Source organism: Scyliorhinus torazame, chromosome 9 (genome assembly GCF_047496885.1).
Source record: "Scyliorhinus torazame isolate Kashiwa2021f chromosome 9, sScyTor2.1, whole genome shotgun sequence".
In the NCBI taxonomy this organism is placed as follows: domain Eukaryota; kingdom Metazoa; phylum Chordata; class Chondrichthyes; order Carcharhiniformes; family Scyliorhinidae; genus Scyliorhinus; species Scyliorhinus torazame.
The window spans coordinates 273,708,345-273,724,543 of NC_092715.1; the positions used below are offsets into that span (position 1 = coordinate 273,708,345).

Here is a 16,199-nt window from a genome sequence, read left to right on the forward strand (position 1 = left end):
AAATATATTAAAAATGTCTAATTCACCAGATGAAAATACATGAGGAAGTGTGAGGCTACCAATAATAATAATCCACAGGGCAGCACGGTGGCACAGTGGGTTAGCACTGCTGCCTCACGGCGCTGAGGTCCCGGGTTCGATCCCGGCTCTGGGTCACTGTCCGTGTGGAGTTTGCACATTCTCCCCGTGACTGCCTGGGTTTCACCCCCACAACCCAAAGATGTGCAGGGCAGGTGGATAGGCCACGCTAAACTGCCCCTTAATTGGAAAAAATGAATTGGGTACACTATAAAAAAAATCTTTTTGAAAAAAATAAAAAATAAAAATAATAATCTGCGATGGAGTCTAACAAGGTGAAATGATGGTCAAGGACACATGCTGTGGGAGGCCGATGGGAGTGGGCAGTTTCTCCCGATGGGAGTGGGCAGTCGCTGCCGATGGGAGTGGGCAGTTTCTCCCGATGGGAGTGGGCAGTCGCTGCCGATGGGAGTGGGCAGTTTCTCCCGATGGGAGTGGGCAGTCGCTGCCGATGGGAGCGGGCAGTTTCTCCCGATGGGAGAGGGCAGTTTCTCCCGATGGGAGCGGGCAGTCGCTGCCGATGGGAGCGGGCAGTTTCTCCCGATGGGAGTGGGCAGTTTCTCCCGATGGGAGCGGGCAGTCGCTGCCGATGGGAGCGGGCAGTCGCTGCCGATGGGAGTGGGCAGTTTCTCCCGATGGGAGTGGGCAGTCGCTGCCGATGGGAGACGGCAGTTTCTCCCGATGGGAGCAGGCAGTTTCTCCCGATGGGAGACGGCAGTTTCTCCCGATGGGAGTGCGCAGTTTCTCCCGATGGGAGCGGGCAGTCGTTGCCGATGGGAGAGGGCAGTTTCTCCCGATGGGAGCGGGCAGTTTCTCCCGATGGGAGAGGGCAGTTTCTCCCGATGGGAGCGGGCAGTCGTTGCCGATGGGAGTGGGCAGTGTCTCCCGATGGGAGCGGGCAGTCGGTGCTGATGGGAGTGGGCAGTCGCTGCCGATGGGAGAGGGCAGTCGCTGCCGTTGGCAGCGGGCAGTCGCTGCCGATGGGAGAGGGCAGTCACTGCCGATGGGAGCGGGCAGTCGCTGCCGATGGGAGAGGGCAGTCGCTGCCGATGGGAGCGGGCAGTCGCTGCCGATGGGAGTGGGCAGATTCTCCCAATGGGAGCGGACAGTCGCTGCCGATGGGAGCGGGCAGTCGCTGCCGATGGGAGCGGGCAGTTTCTCCCGATGGGAGCGGGCAGTCGCTGCCGATGGGAGTGGGCAGTCGCTGCCGATGGGAGTGGGCAGTATCTCCCGATGGGAGCGGGCAGTCGCTGCCGATGGGAGCGGGCAGTCGCTGCCGATGGGAGTGGGCAGTTTCTCCCGATGGGAGCGGGCAGTCGCTGCCGATGGGAGCGGGCAGTCGATGCCGATGGGAGCGGGCAGTCGCTGCCGATGGGAGTGGGCAGTTTCTCCCGATGGGAGCGGGCAGTCGCTGACGATGGGAGTGGGCAGTCGCTGCCGATGGGAGCGGGCAGTTTCTCCCGATGGGAGCGGGAAGTCGCTGCCGATGGGAGCGGGCAGTCGATGCCGATGGGAGCGGGCAGTCGTTGCCGATGGGAGCGGGCAGTCGCTGCCGATGGGAGTGGGCAGTCGCTGCCGATGGGAGTGGGCAGTTTCTCCCGATGGGAGCGGGCAGTCGCTGACGATGGGAGCGGGCAGTCGCTGCCGATGGGAGAGGGTAGTTTCTCCCAATGGGAGCGAGCTGTTTCTCCCGATGGGAGCGGGCAGTCGCTGCCGATGGGAGCGGGCAGTTTCTCCCGATGGGAGTGGGCAGTCGCTGCCGATGGGAGTGGGCAGATTCTCCCGATGGGAGTGGGCAGTCGCTGCCGATGGGAGCGGGCAGTCGCTGCCGATGGGAGTGGGCAGTATCTCCCGATGGGAGCGGGCAGTCGCTGCCGATGGGAGAGGGCAGTCGCTGCCGATGGGAGTGGGCAGTTTCTCCCGATGGGAGCGGGCAGTCGCTGCCGATGGGAGCGGGCAGTCGATGCCGATGGGAGCGGGCAGTCGCTGCCGATGGGAGTGGGCAGTTTCTCCCGATGGGAGCGGGCAGTCGCTGCCGATGGGAGCGGGCAGTCGATGCCGATGGGAGCGGGCAGTCGCTGCCGATGGGAGTGGGCAGTCGCTGCCGATGGGAGTGGGCAGTGTCTCCCGATGGGAGCGGGCAGTCGCTGCCGATGGGAGTGGGCAGTCGCTGCCGATGGGAGCGGGCAGTCGCTGCCGATGGGAGCGGGCAGTCGCTGCCGATGGGAGCGGGCAGTCGCTGCCGATGGGAACGGGCAGTTTCTCCCGATGGGAGCGGGCAGTCACTGCCGATGGGAACGAGCAGTTTCTCCCGATGGGAGCGGGCAGTCGCTACCGATGGGAGCGGGCAGTCGCTGCCGATGGGAGCGGGCAGTCGCTGCCGATGGGAGCGGGCAGTCACTGCCGATGGGAACGAGCAGTTTCTCCCGATGGGAGCGGACAGTCGCTGCCGATGGGAGCGGGCAGTCGCTGCCGATGGGAGCGGGCAGTCGCTGCCGATGGGAGCGTGCAGTCGTTGCCAATGGGAGCGGGCAGTTTCTCCCGATCGGAGTGGGCAGTCGCTGCCGATGGGAACGGGCAGTTTCTCCCGATGGGAGTGGGCAGTCGCTGCCGATGGGAGTGGGCAGTCGCTGCCGTTGGGAGCGGGCAGTCGCTGCCGATGGGAGAGGGCAGTTTCTTCCGATGGGAGAGGGCAGTTTCTCCCGATGGGAGCGGGCAGTCGCTGCCGATGGGAGTGGGCAGTCGCTGCCGATGGGAGCGGGCAGTCGCTGCCGATGGGAGCGGGCAGTTTCTCCCGATGGGAGCGGGCAGTCGCTGCCGATGGGACCGGGCAGTCGCTGCCGATGGGAACGGGCAGTTTCTCCCGATGGGAGCGGGCAGTTTCTCCCGATGGGAGCGGGCAGTCGCTGCCGATGGGAGCGGGCAGTCGCTGCCGATGGGAGTGGGCAGTCGCTGCCGATGGGATCGGGCAGTTTCTCCCGATGGGAGTGGGCAGTCGTTGCCGATGGGAGCGGAGAGTCGCTGCCGATAGGAGAGGGCAGTTTCTCCCGATGGGAGCAGGCAGTCGCTGCCGATGGGAGCGGGCAGTCGCTGCCGATGGGAGTGGGCAGTTTCTCCCGATGGGAGCGGGCAGTCGCTGCCGATGGGAGTGGGCAGTTTCTCCCGATGGGAGCGGGCAGTCGCTGCCGATGGGAGCGGGCAATCGCTGCCGATGGGAACGGGCAGTTTCTCCCGATGGGAACGGGCAGTTTCTCCCGATGGGAGCGGGCAGTTTCTCCCGATGGGAGCGGGCAGTCGCTGCCGATGGGAGCGGGCAGTCGCTGGCGATGGGAGTGGGCAGTCGGTGCCGATGGGAGCGGGCAGTCGCTGCCGATGGGAACGGGCAGTTTCTCCCGATGGGAGCGGGCAGTCGCTGCCGATGGGAACGGGCAGTTTCTCGCGATGGGAGTGGGCAGTCGTTGCCGATGGGAATGGGCAGTTTCTCCCGATGGGAGTGGGCAATTTCTCCCGATGGGAGTGGGCAGTCGGTGCCGATGGGAGCGGGCAGTCGCTGCCGATGGGAGTGGGCAGTTTCTCCCGATGGGAGTGGGCAATTTCTCCCGATGGGAGTGGGCAGTCGGTGCTGATGGGAGCGGGCAGTCGCTGCCGATGGGAGCGGGCAGTCGCTGCCGATGGGAGCGGGCAGTCGCTGCCGATGGGAGCGGGCAGTCGCTGCCGATGGGAATGGGCAGTTTCTCCCGATGGGAGTGGGCAATTTCTCCCGATGGGAGTGGGCAGTCGGTGCTGATGGGAGCGGGCAGTCGCTGCCGATGGGAGCGGGCAGTCGCTGCCGATGGGAGCGGGCAGTCGCTGCCGATGGGAGCGGGCAGTCGCTGCCGATGGGAGTGGGCAGTCGCTGCCGATGGGAGCGGGCAGTCGCTGCCGATGGGAACGGGCAGTTTCTCCCGATGGAAGCCGGCAGTCGCTGCCGATGGGAACGAGCAGTTTCTCCCGATGGGAGCGGGCAGTCGCTACCGATGGGAGCGGGTAGTAGCTGCCGATGGGAGCGGGCAGTCGCTGCCGATGGGAGCGGGCAGTCGGTGCCGATGGGAACGGGCAGTTTCTCCCGATGGGAGCGGGCAGTCGGTGCCAATGGGAGTGGGCAGTTTCTCCCGATGGGAGCGGGCAGTCGCTGCCGATGGGAGAGGGCAGTTTCTCACGATGGGAGTGGGCAGTCCCTGCCGATGGGAACGGGCAGTTTCTCCCGATGGGAGCGGGCAGTTTCTCCCGATGGGAGCGGGCAGTCGCTGCCGATGGGAGAGGGCAGTTTCTCACGATGGCAGTGGGCAGTCGCTGCCGATGGGAGCGGGCAGTCGTTGCCGATGGGAGTGGGCTGTTTCTCCCGATGGGAGCGGGCAGTTTCTCCCGATGGGAGCGGGCAGTCGCTGCCGATGGGAGCGGGCATTCGCTGGCGATGGGAGTGGGCAGTCGGTGCCGATGGGAGCGGGCAGTTTCTCCCGATGGGAGCGGGCAGTTTCTACAGATGGGAGCGGGCAGTTTCTCCCGATGGGAGTGGGCAGTTTCTCCCGATGGGAGCGGGCAGTCGCTGCCGATGGGAACGGGCAGTTTCTCGCGATGGGAGTGGGCAGTCGTTGCCGATGGGAATGGGCAGTTTCTCCCGATGGGAGTGGGCAGTTTCTCCCGATGGGAGTGGGCAGTCGCTGCCGATGGGAGCGGGCAGTCGCTGCCGATGGGAGCGGGCAGTCGCTGCCGATGGGAGTGGGCAGTCGCTGCCGATGGGAGCGGGCAGTTTCTCCCGATGGGAGCGGGCAGTCGCTGCCGATGGGAACGGGCAGTTTCTCCCGATGGGAGCGGGCAGTCGCTGCCGATGGGAACGAGCAGTTTCTCCCGATGGGAGCGGGCAGTCGCTACCGATGGGAGCGGGCAGTAGCTGCCGATGGGAGCGGGCAGTCACTGCCGATGGGAACGGGCAGTTTCTCCCGATGGGAGCGGGCAGTCGCTGCCGATGGGAGAGGGCAGTTTCTCACGATGGGAGTGGGCAGTCCCTGCCGATGGGAACGGGCAGTTTCTCCCGATGGGAGCGGGCAGTTTCTCCCGATGGGAGCGGGCAGTCGCTGCCGATGGGAGCGGGCAGTCGCTGCCGATGGGAGTGGTCAGTTTCTCCGGATGGGAGTGGGCAGTTTCTCCCGATGGGAGTGGGCAGGTTCTCCCGATGGGAGTGGGCTGTCGTTGCCGATGGGAGTGGGCAGTCGTTGCCGATGGGAGTGGGCTGTTTCTCCCGATGGGAGCGGGCAGTCTCTCCCGATGGGAGCGGGCAGTCGCTGCCGATGAGAGCGGGCAGTCGCTGACGATGGGAGTGGGCAGTCGCTGCCGATGGGAGCGGGCAGTCGCTGCCGATGGGAGCGGGCAGTCGCTGCCGATGGGAGAGGACAGTCGCTGCCGATGGGAGTGGGCTGTTTCTCCCGATGGGATTGGGCAGTCGCTGCCGATGGGAGCGGGCAGTCGCTGCCGATGGGAGTGGGCAGTGTCTCCCGATGGGAGTGGGCAGTCGCTGCCGATGGGAGCGGGCAGTCGCTGCCGATGGGAGCGGGCAGTCGCTGCCGATGGGAGAGGACAGTCGCTGCCGATGGGAGTGGGCTGTTTCTCCCGATGGGATTGGGCAGTCGCTGCCGATGGGAGATGGCAGTCGCTGCCGATGGGAGTGGGCAGTCGCTGACGATGGGAGCGGGCAGTCGCTGCCCATGGGAGCGGGCAGTCGCTGCCGATGGGAGAGGACAGTCGCTGCCGATGGGAGTGGGCAGTTTCTTCCGATGGGAGAGGGCAGTTTCTCCCAATGGGAGCGGGCAGTCGCTGCCGATGGGAGTGGGCAGTCGCTGCCGATGGGAGCGGGCAGTCGCTGCCGATGGGAGCGGGCAGTTTCTCCCGATGGGAGCGGGCAGTCGCTGCCGATGGGAGCGGGCAGTCGCTGCCGTTGGGAGCGGGCAGTCGCTGCCGATGGGAGAGGGCAGTTTCTTCCGATGGGAGAGGGCAGTTTCTCCCGATGGGAGCGGGCAGTCGCTGCCGATGGGACCGGGCAGTCGCTGCCGATGGGAACGGGCAGTTTCTCCCGATGGGAGCGGGCAGTTTCTCCCGATGGGAACGGGCAGTTTCTCCCGATGGGAGCGGGCAGTTTCTCCCGATTGGAGTGGGCAGTCGTTGCCGATGGGAGCGGACAGTCGCTGCCGATGGGAGTGGGCAGTTTCTCCCGATGGGAGCGGCCAGTCGCTGCCGATGGGAGCGGGCAATCGCTGACGTTGTGAACGGGCAGTTTCTCCCGATGGGAACGGGCAGTTTCTCCCGATGGGAGCGGGCAGTTTCTCCCGATGGGAGCGGGCAGTGTCTCCCGATGGGAGCGGGCAGTCGCTGCCGATGGGAGCGGGCAGTCGCTGGCGATGGGAGTGGGCAGTCGGTGCCGATGGGAGCAGACAGTTTCTCCCGATGGGAGCGGGCAGTCGCTGCCGATGGGAGCGGGCAGTTTCTCCCGATGGGAGCGGGCAGTCGCTGCCGATGGGAACGGGCAGTTTCTCCCGATGGGAGTGGGCAGTCGCTGCCGATGGGAGCGGGCAGTTTCTCCCGATGGGAGCGGGCAGTTTCTCCCGATGGGAGCGGGCAGTCGCTACCGATGGGAGCGGGCAGTTTCTCCCGATGGGAGCGGGCAGTTTCTCCCGATGGGAGTGGGCAGTCGCTGCCGATGGGAGCGGGCAGTCGCTGCCGATGGGAGCGGGCAGTCGCTGCCGATGGGAGCGGGCAGTCGTTGCCAATGGGAGCGGGCAGTTTCTCCCGATGGGAGCGGGCAGTCGCTGCCGATGGGAACGGGCAGTTTCTCCCGATGGGAGCGGGCAGTTTCTCCCGATGGGAGTGGGCAGTCGCTGCCGATGGGAGTGGGCAGTCGCTGCCGTTGGGAGCGGGCAGTCGCTGCCGATGGGAGAGGGCAGTTTCTTCCGATGGGAGAGGGCAGTTTCTCCCGATGGGAGCGGGCAGTCGCTGCCGATGGGAGTGGGCAGTCGCTGCCGATGGGAGCGGGCAGTCGCTGCCGATGGGAGCGGGCAGTTTCTCCCGATGGGAGCGGGCAGTCGCTGCCGATGGGACCGGGCAGTCGCTGCCGATGGGAGCGGGCAGTCGCTGCCGATGGGAACGGGCAGTTTCTCCCGATGGGAGTGGGCAGTCGTTGCCAATGGGAGCGGAGAGTCGCTGCCGATGGGAGAGGGCAGTTTCTCCCGATGGGAGCATGCAGTCGCTGCCGATGGGAGCGGGCAGTCGCTGCCGATGGGAGTGGGCAGTTTCTCCCGATGGGAGCGGGCAGTCGCTGCCGATGGGAGTGGGCAGTTTCTCCCGATGGGAGCGGGCAGTCGCTGCCGATGGGAGCGGGCAATCGCTGCCGATGGGAACGGGCAGTTTCTCCGGACGGGAACGGGCAGTTTCTCCCGATGGGAGCGGGCAGTTTCTCCCGATGGGAGCGGGCAGTCGCTGCCGATGGGAGCGGGCAGTCGCTGGCGATGGGAGTGGGCAGTCGGTGCCGATGGGAGCGGGCAGTTTCTCCCGATGGGAGCGGGCAGTTTCTCCCGATGGGAGCGGGCAGTTTCTCCCGATGGGAGTGGGCAGTTTCTCCCGATGGGAGCGGGCAGTCGCTGCCGATGGGAGCGGGCAGTCGCTGCCGATGGGAGCGGGCAGTCGCTGCCGATGGGAGTGGGCAGTGTCTCCCGATGGGAGCGGGCAGTCGCTGCCGATGGGAGTGGGCAGTCGCTGCCGATGGGAGCGGGCAGTCGCTGCCGATGGGAGCGGGCAGTCGCTGCCGATGGGAGCGGGCAGTCGCTGCCGATGGGAACGGGCAGTTTCTCCCGATGGGAGCGGGCAGTCACTGCCGATGGGAACGAGCAGTTTCTCCCGATGGGAGCGGGCAGTCGCTACCGATGGGAGCGGGCAGTCGCTGCCGATGGGAGCGGGCAGTCGCTGCCGATGGGAGCGGGCAGTCACTGCCGATGGGAACGAGCAGTTTCTCCCGATGGGAGCGGACAGTCGCTGCCGATGGGAGCGGGCAGTCGCTGCCGATGGGAGCGGGCAGTCGCTGCCGATGGGAGCGGGCAGTCGTTGCCAATGGGAGCGGGCAGTTTCTCCCGATCGGAGTGGGCAGTCGCTGCCGATGGGAACGGGCAGTTTCTCCCGATGGGAGTGGGCAGTCGCTGCCGATGGGAGTGGGCAGTCGCTGCCGTTGGGAGCGGGCAGTCGCTGCCGATGGGAGAGGGCAGTTTCTTCCGATGGGAGAGGGCAGTTTCTCCCGATGGGAGCGGGCAGTCGCTGCCGATGGGAGTGGGCAGTCGCTGCCGATGGGAGTGGGCAGTTTCTCCCGATGGGAGCGGCCAGTCGCTGCCGATGGGAGCGGGCAATCGCTGACGTTGGGAACGGGCAGTTTCTCCCGATGGGAACGGGCAGTTTCTCCCGATGGGAGCGGGCAGTTTCTCCCGATGGGAGCGGGCAGTGTCTCCCGATGGGAGCGGGCAGTCGCTGCCGATGGGAGCGGGCAGTCGCTGGCGATGGGAGTGGGCAGTCGGTGCCGATGGGAGCAGACAGTTTCTCCCGATGGGAGCGGGCAGTCGCTGCCGATGGGAGTGGGCAGTCGTTGCCGATGGGAGCGGGCAGTCGCTGCCGATGGGAGCGGGCAGTTTCTCCCGATGGGAGCGGGCAGTCGCTGCCGATGGGAGCGGGCAGTTTCTCCCGATGGGAGCGGGCAGTTTCTCCCGATGGGAGCGGGCAGTCGCTACCGATGGGAGCGGGCAGTCGCTGCCGATGGGAGCGGGCAGTCGCTGCCGATGGGAGTGGGCAGTTTCTCCCGATGGGAGCGGGCAGTTTCTCCCGATGGGAGTGGGCAGTCGCTGCCGATGGGAGCGGGCAGTCGCTGCCGATGGGAGCGGGCAGTCGCTGCCGATGGGAGCGGGCAGTCGTTGCCAATGGGAGCGGGCAGTTTCTCCCGATGGGAGCGGGCAGTCGCTGCCGATGGGAACGGGCAGTTTCTCCCGATGGGAGCGGGCAGTTTCTCCCGATGGGAGTGGGCAGTCGCTGCCGATGGGAGTGGGCAGTCGCTGCCGTTGGGAGCGGGCAGTCGCTGCCGATGGGAGTGGGCAGTTTCTTCCGATGGGAGAGGGCAGTTTCTTCCGATGGGAGAGGGCAGTTTCTCCCGATGGGAGCGGGCAGTCGCTGCCGATGGGAGTGGGCAGTCGCTGCCGATGGGAGCGGGCAGTCGCTGCCGATGGGAGCGGGCAGTTTCTCCCGATGGGAGCGGGCAGTCGCTGCCGATGGGACCGGGCAGTCGCTGCCGATGGGAGCGGGCAGTCGCTGCCGATGGGAACGGGCAGTTTCTCCCGATGGGAGTGGGCAGTCGTTGCCAATGGGAGCGGAGAGTCGCTGCCGATGGGAGAGGGCAGTTTCTCCCGATGGGAGCGGGCAGTCGCTGCCGATGGGAGTGGGCAGTTTCTCCCGATGGGAGCGGGCAGTCGCTGCCGATGGGAGCGGGCAGTCGCTGGCGATGGGAGTGGGCAGTCGGTGCCGATGGGAGCGGGCAGTTTCTCCCGATGGGAGCGGGCAGTTTCTCCCGATGGGAGCGGGCAGTTTCTCCCGATGGGAGTGGGCAGTTTCTCCCGATGGGAGCGGGCAGTCGCTGCCGATGGGAGCGGGCAGTCGCTGCCGATGGGAGCGGGCAGTCGCTGCCGATGGGAGTGGGCAGTGTCTCCCGATGGGAGCGGGCAGTCGCTGCCGATGGGAGTGGGCAGTCGCTGCCGATGGGAGCGGGCAGTCGCTGCCGATGGGAGCGGGCAGTCGCTGCCGATGGGAGCGGGCAGTCGCTGCCGATGGGAACGGGCAGTTTCTCCCGATGGGAGCGGGCAGTCACTGCCGATGGGAACGAGCAGTTTCTCCCGATGGGAGCGGGCAGTCGCTACCGATGGGAGCGGGCAGTCGCTGCCGATGGGAGCGGGCAGTCGCTGCCGATGGGAGCGGGCAGTCACTGCCGATGGGAACGAGCAGTTTCTCCCGATGGGAGCGGACAGTCGCTGCCGATGGGAGCGGGCAGTCGCTGCCGATGGGAGCGGGCAGTCGCTGCCGATGGGAGCGGGCAGTCGTTGCCAATGGGAGCGGGCAGTTTCTCCCGATCGGAGTGGGCAGTCGCTGCCGATGGGAACGGGCAGTTTCTCCCGATGGGAGTGGGCAGTCGCTGCCGATGGGAGTGGGCAGTCGCTGCCGTTGGGAGCGGGCAGTCGCTGCCGATGGGAGAGGGCAGTTTCTTCCGATGGGAGAGGGCAGTTTCTCCCGATGGGAGCGGGCAGTCGCTGCCGATGGGAGTGGGCAGTCGCTGCCGATGGGAGCGGGCAGTCGCTGCCGATGGGAGCGGGCAGTTTCTCCCGATGGGAGCGGGCAGTCGCTGCCGATGGGACCGGGCAGTCGCTGCCGATGGGAACGGGCAGTTTCTCCCGATGGGAGCGGGCAGTTTCTCCCGATGGGAGCGGGCAGTCGCTGCCGATGGGAGCGGGCAGTCGCTGCCGATGGGAGTGGGCAGTCGCTGCCGATGGGAACGGGCAGTTTCTCCCGATGGGAGTGGGCAGTCGTTGCCGATGGGAGCGGAGAGTCGCTGCCGATGGGAGAGGGCAGTTTCTCCCGATGGGAGCAGGCAGTCGCTGCCGATGGGAGCGGGCAGTCGCTGCCGATGGGAGTGGGCAGTTTCTCCCGATGGGAGCGGGCAGTCGCTGCCGATGGGAGTGGGCAGTTTCTCCCGATGGGAGCGGGCAGTCGCTGCCGATGGGAGCGGGCAGTTTCTCCCGATGGGAGCGGGCAGTCGCTGCCGATGGGAGCGGGCAATCGCTGCCGATGGGAACGGGCAGTTTCTCCCGATGGGAACGGGCAGTTTCTCCCGATGGGAGCGGGCAGTTTCTCCCGATGGGAGCGGGCAGTCGCTGGCGATGGGAGCGGGCAGTCGCTGGCGATGGGAGTGGGCAGTCGGTGCCGATGGGAGCGGGCAGTTTCTCCCGATGGGAGCGGGCAGTTTCTCCCGATGGGAGCGGGCAGTTTCTCCCGATGGGAGCGGGCAGTCGCTGCCGATGGGAACGGGCAGTTTCTCCCGATGGGAGCGGGCAGTCGCTGCCGATGGGAACGGGCAGTTTCTCGCGATGGGAGTGGGCAGTCGTTGCCGATGGGAATGGGCAGTTTCTCCCGATGGGAGTGGGCAGTTTCTCCCGATGGGAGTGGGCAGTCGGTGCCGATGGGAGCGGGCAGTCGCTGCCGATGGGAGCGGGCAGTCGCTGCCGATGGGAGCGGGCAGTCGCTGCCGATGGGAGTGGGCAGTCGCTGCCGATGGGAGCGGGTAATTTCTCCCGATGGGAGCGGGCAGTCGCTGCCGATGGGAACGGGCAGTTTCTCCCGATGGGAGCGGGCAGTCGCTGCCGATGGGAACGAGCAGTTTCTCCCGATGGGAGCGGGCAGTCGCTACCGATGGGAGCGGGCAGTAGCTGCCGATGGGAGCGGGCAGTCGCTGCCGATGGGAGCGGGCAGTCGGTGCCGATGGGAACGGGCAGTTTCTCCCGATGGGAGCGGGCAGTCGGTGCCAATGGGAGTGGGCAGTTTCTCCCGATGGGAGCGGGCAGTCGCTGCCGATGGGAGAGGGCAGTTTCTCACGATGGGAGTGGGCAGTCCCTGCCGATGGGAACGGGCAGTTTCTCCCGATGGGAGCGGGCAGTTTCTCCCGATGGGAGCGGGCAGTCGCTGCCGATGGGAGAGGGCAGTTTCTCACGATGGGAGTGGGCAGTCGCTGCCGATGGGAGCGGGCAGTTTGTCCCGATGGGAGCGGGCAGTCGTTGCCGATGGGAGTGGGCTGTTTCTCCCGATGGGAGCGGGCAGTCGCTGCCGATGGGAGCGGGCATTCGCTGGCGATGGGAGTGGGCAGTCGGTGCCGATGGGAGCGGGCAGTTTCTCCCGATGGGAGCGGGCAGTCGCTGCCGATGGGAGCGGGCATTCGCTGGCGATGGGAGTGGGCAGTCGGTGCCGATGGGAGCGGGCAGTTTCTCCCGATGGGAGCGGGCAGTTTCTACCGATGGGAGCGGGCAGTTTCTCCCGATGGGAGTGGGCAGTTTCTCCCGATGGGAGCGGGCAGTCGCTGCCGATGGGAACGGGCAGTTTCTCGCGATGGGAGTGGGCAGTCGTTGCCGATGGGAATGGGCAGTTTCTCCCGATGGGAGTGGGCAGTTTCTCCCGATGGTAGTGGGCAGTCGGTGCCGATGGGAGCGGGCAGTCGCTGCCGATGGGAGCGGGCAGTCGCTGCCGATGGGAGCGGGCAGTCGCTGCCGATGGGAGTGGGCAGTCGCTGCCGATGGGAACGGGCAGTTTCTCCCGATGGGAGCGGGCAGTCGCTGCCGATGGGAACGGGCAGTTTCTCCCGATGGGAGCGGGCAGTCGCTGCCGATGGGAACGAGCAGTTTCTCCCGATGGGAGCGGGCAGTCGCTACCGATGGGAGCAGGCAGTAGCTGCCGATGGGAGCGGGCAGTTTCTCCCGATGGGAGCGGGCAGTCGGTGCCGATGGGAACGGGCAGTTTCTCCCGATGGGAGCGGGCAGTCGGTGCCAATGGGAGTGGGCAGTTTCTCCCGATGGGAGCGGGCAGTCGCTGCCGATGGGAGAGGGCAGTTTCTCACGATGGGAGTGGGCAGTCCCTGCCGATGGGAACGGGCAGTTTCTCCCGATGGGAGCGGGCAGTCGCTGCCGATGGGAGAGGGCAGTTTCTCATGATGGGAGTGGGCAGTCGCTGCCGATGGGAGCGGGCAGTCGCTGCCGATGGGAGTGGTCAGTTTCTCCGGATGGGAGTGGGCAGTCGCTGCCGATGGGAGCGGGCAGTCTCTGCCGATGGGAGTGGTCAGTTTCTCCGGATGGGAGTGGGCAGTTTCTCCCGATGGGAGTGGGCAGGTTCTCCCGATGGGAGTGGGCTGTCGTTGCCGATGGGAGTGGGCAGTCGTTGCCGATGGGAGTGGGCTGTTTCTCCCGATGGGAGCGGGCAGTTTCTCCCGATGGGAGCGGGCAGTCGCTGCCGATGAGAGCGGGCAGTCGCTGACGATGGGAGTGGGCAGTCGCTGCCGATGGGAGCGGGCAGTCGCTGCCGATGGGAGCGGGCAGTCGCTGCCGATGGGAGAGGACAGTCGCTGCCGATGGGAGTGGGCAGTCGCTGACGATGGGAGCGGGCAGTCGCTGCCGATGGGAGTGGGCAGTCGCTGACGATGGGAGCGGGCAGTCGCTGCCCATGGGAGCGGGCAGTCGCTGCCGATGGGAGCGGGCAGTTTCTCCCGATGGGAGTGGGCAGTCGCTGCCGATGGGAGATGGCAGTCGCTGCCGATGGGAGTGGGCAGTCGCTGACGATGGGAGTGGGCTGTTTCTCCCGATGGGATTGGGCAGTCGCTGCCGATGGGAGATGGCAGTCGCTGCCGATGGGAGTGGGCAGTCGCTGACGATGGGAGCGGGCAGTCGCTGCCCATGGGAGCGGGCAGTCGCTGCCGATGGGAGAGGACAGTCGCTGCCGATGGGAGTGGGCAGTTTCTCCCGATGGGAGTGGGCAGTCGCTGCCGATGGGAGCGGGCAGTCGCTGCCGATGGTGATGTGTTGGGTACTCTGGATCTGTGCAGACTGCGTTTACCTTCGCAGTATCATAGACAGGCTACCAACACTTGTAATAGTACAACTCTATTTTATTTAACTAAGAGCTGTTAAACATACTTGCACTGTGGGTCGACACTATGTTAGATTGACTGAAGACCTATTCCTAACCTGACCAGCCTGGACTGCCAGCACATGGTGGATGTTTGTGCTACTGACTGCGGGCTCTGTCTGTCTCAGAGGCTGCATCCCGAATGAGCGGGAAAACTAGTGCCCTCTGTCTTTATAGTGACCGTGCCCTAACTGGTGATTGGCTGCTGTGTTGTGTGTGTTGATTGGTCTTGCTGTGTGTCAGTCAGTGTGTGTCTCTGCACCATCATATACTTGTGTGTATATTATGACAGGTGGGAGCGGGCAGTTTATGCCAATGAGAGCAGGCAGTCACTGCTGCTGGGAGCAGGCACTGCCGATCTGTCCAGTTCCCTCATGATTTTGAGCAGGCCTGTAGTTGCTAGGTTTATCTTTGCACCTTATTTTGAATAAAGGCGTTAACATTTGCAAAGCTCCAGTACCTCTGGCACCATCTCTGAATTTTAGAAGGATTAGAAAACTCGAGCAGAACCTCAATCCACCCTCGCTTCAGCCAGCCTCCTGAGCTGTATCTCATGCAGACCTGGTGAATTTTCCACTTTTACGTACGGCCAGACTTTCGAGTATGCCAATATTTATTTTTAGTCTGTCCAGTTAAACTCACTATTTACACCGTACCTTTGGACAAAGGATTCCATCGTCTGTAATCAGTCCCAGGCTTCTCTGACAAGCCCTTTATGTTACTGTGCTGATGGAAGATCTTTGGATTCCTTTCTCACTGGCCACCAATTCATTCTCCTGCTGACTCACTTTTCACTTCTCCTCTGTACTTTTAAATCTTCAACCCGATTCTCCCTTGTGACATCTGTTTTACACACCTTTCACAGCTTCCACCCAATCTCCAGCGCCATTGTCATCCAGGAAGTTCTCACTTTTGTTGTGCTCCATTTCCCCCTTGTCGAGATGTGTTGAGATAGTCCCCAAACCATGTCCTCATTAGAGGCTCCATTACATTTAAACCTGCCAACTTTAACTCCTATTTATCCAGATCAGATCCCTCTTCAATTCACTGAAATTAATCCTTCGCTGATAAAGTATTTTTATTCTTGGTCTTCTCTGTAACTAATCTAAACCTTTTGATGCTATGATCACTATTCCCAAGATGCTGTCACCCTTTACATGCTTGTCATGACCTCGCAGTCCCCAGGATTAGATTAAACAGTGCTTCCTTCCTTCTTAGACAAGAAACATACCTATCAAAGGCACCTCTCCTGAACACGCTTCAACAATTCTTACACCAACCCATTCCACACTGAAGTAGGTTAAAGTCTCTGATTATTGTACCATTCAAGGAGCTCACTGGAAATCCATTGCAAACTTGTCCCTCTAATTCTTCCCAGTGTTTGGTTGCCGAGAAAATATCTAAAAAAATGTAATAATTTGAGTATTTAGGAGGGTAATTGTTGCTTTCACAGTTGCAGGAAAAGCCATGAATCGGTTTCAAACTTCTGACAAGAAACCTTTATTTTGACAAGCTTGCATTTCTAACTGAGCCAAAATATTCACCGAGGAGAATTCACGTTCTTCCTCCTGGATCAAAAAAATAAAATTCAAATTGGGCCACGTTGACTGGTTTCAGCCTGGATAATGTTTAAATATTCTGTCCGTGAAAATGAATGCCACCAAATTTCAGGAAGATACAAGTTTAACAGAAAACCTGATTCATTTATCATACATTCATGACGATTTCTTGAAACTTGGACGGTTAATCTTAGGCAGTATGTTGATTGGCATTTCTTCGGCCCGACAGAACCAGTTATATTTCAGACTTCAACAACCATATGACCACTTGGGAAAGATTTTGCAGTTATATTAAATTAGAGTGAAAAATTCTAAATGCAGGTTACACCCTGAATGAATGAATTAACAAGACAAAAATGGCACAGTACAGCGACTTTGTGAATCTGCAAAATACTGAAGGAATATTATTGCTTTTGCAAACACTGATAAATTAGATAAAGATCTCACTCTAGTTCCAGCTGTTAGCTTTCAGCAAACATAGTTCTGCATATTCTGTCAAGTGCTAATTTATAGAAAAATTTACAAGGACAGGGAATACTTCAGCATCAATAAAGATACGTATTCACAGCTATCACGATGCTATCATCCATGTGCCTCAGTACTTTCCTGAGAATCTGTTCATTTCAACGATTTGGTGGGCACAGACGCAGGATAATAACTTGTCTATTTCATGAGGATAGTTGCCTAGTGCGGGAAACGCTGGATTTGGTCTGGGGAATGATGTAGGACAAACTTGGAAATAGGAGGAAACGAGCATTCAGCCCCTCGAGCCTGCTCCGCTATTCATTATGA

At 63.0% G+C, this 16,199-nt stretch overlaps 1 protein-coding gene across 1 annotated transcript in view; it reads right to left on the reverse strand.

Moving 5' to 3' along the window:
- Positions 1–16,199, reverse strand: part of LOC140429923 (stabilizer of axonemal microtubules 1-like) — an 82,003-nt gene that overhangs the window by 20,836 nt on the left and 44,968 nt on the right. The window lies entirely within an intron of this gene.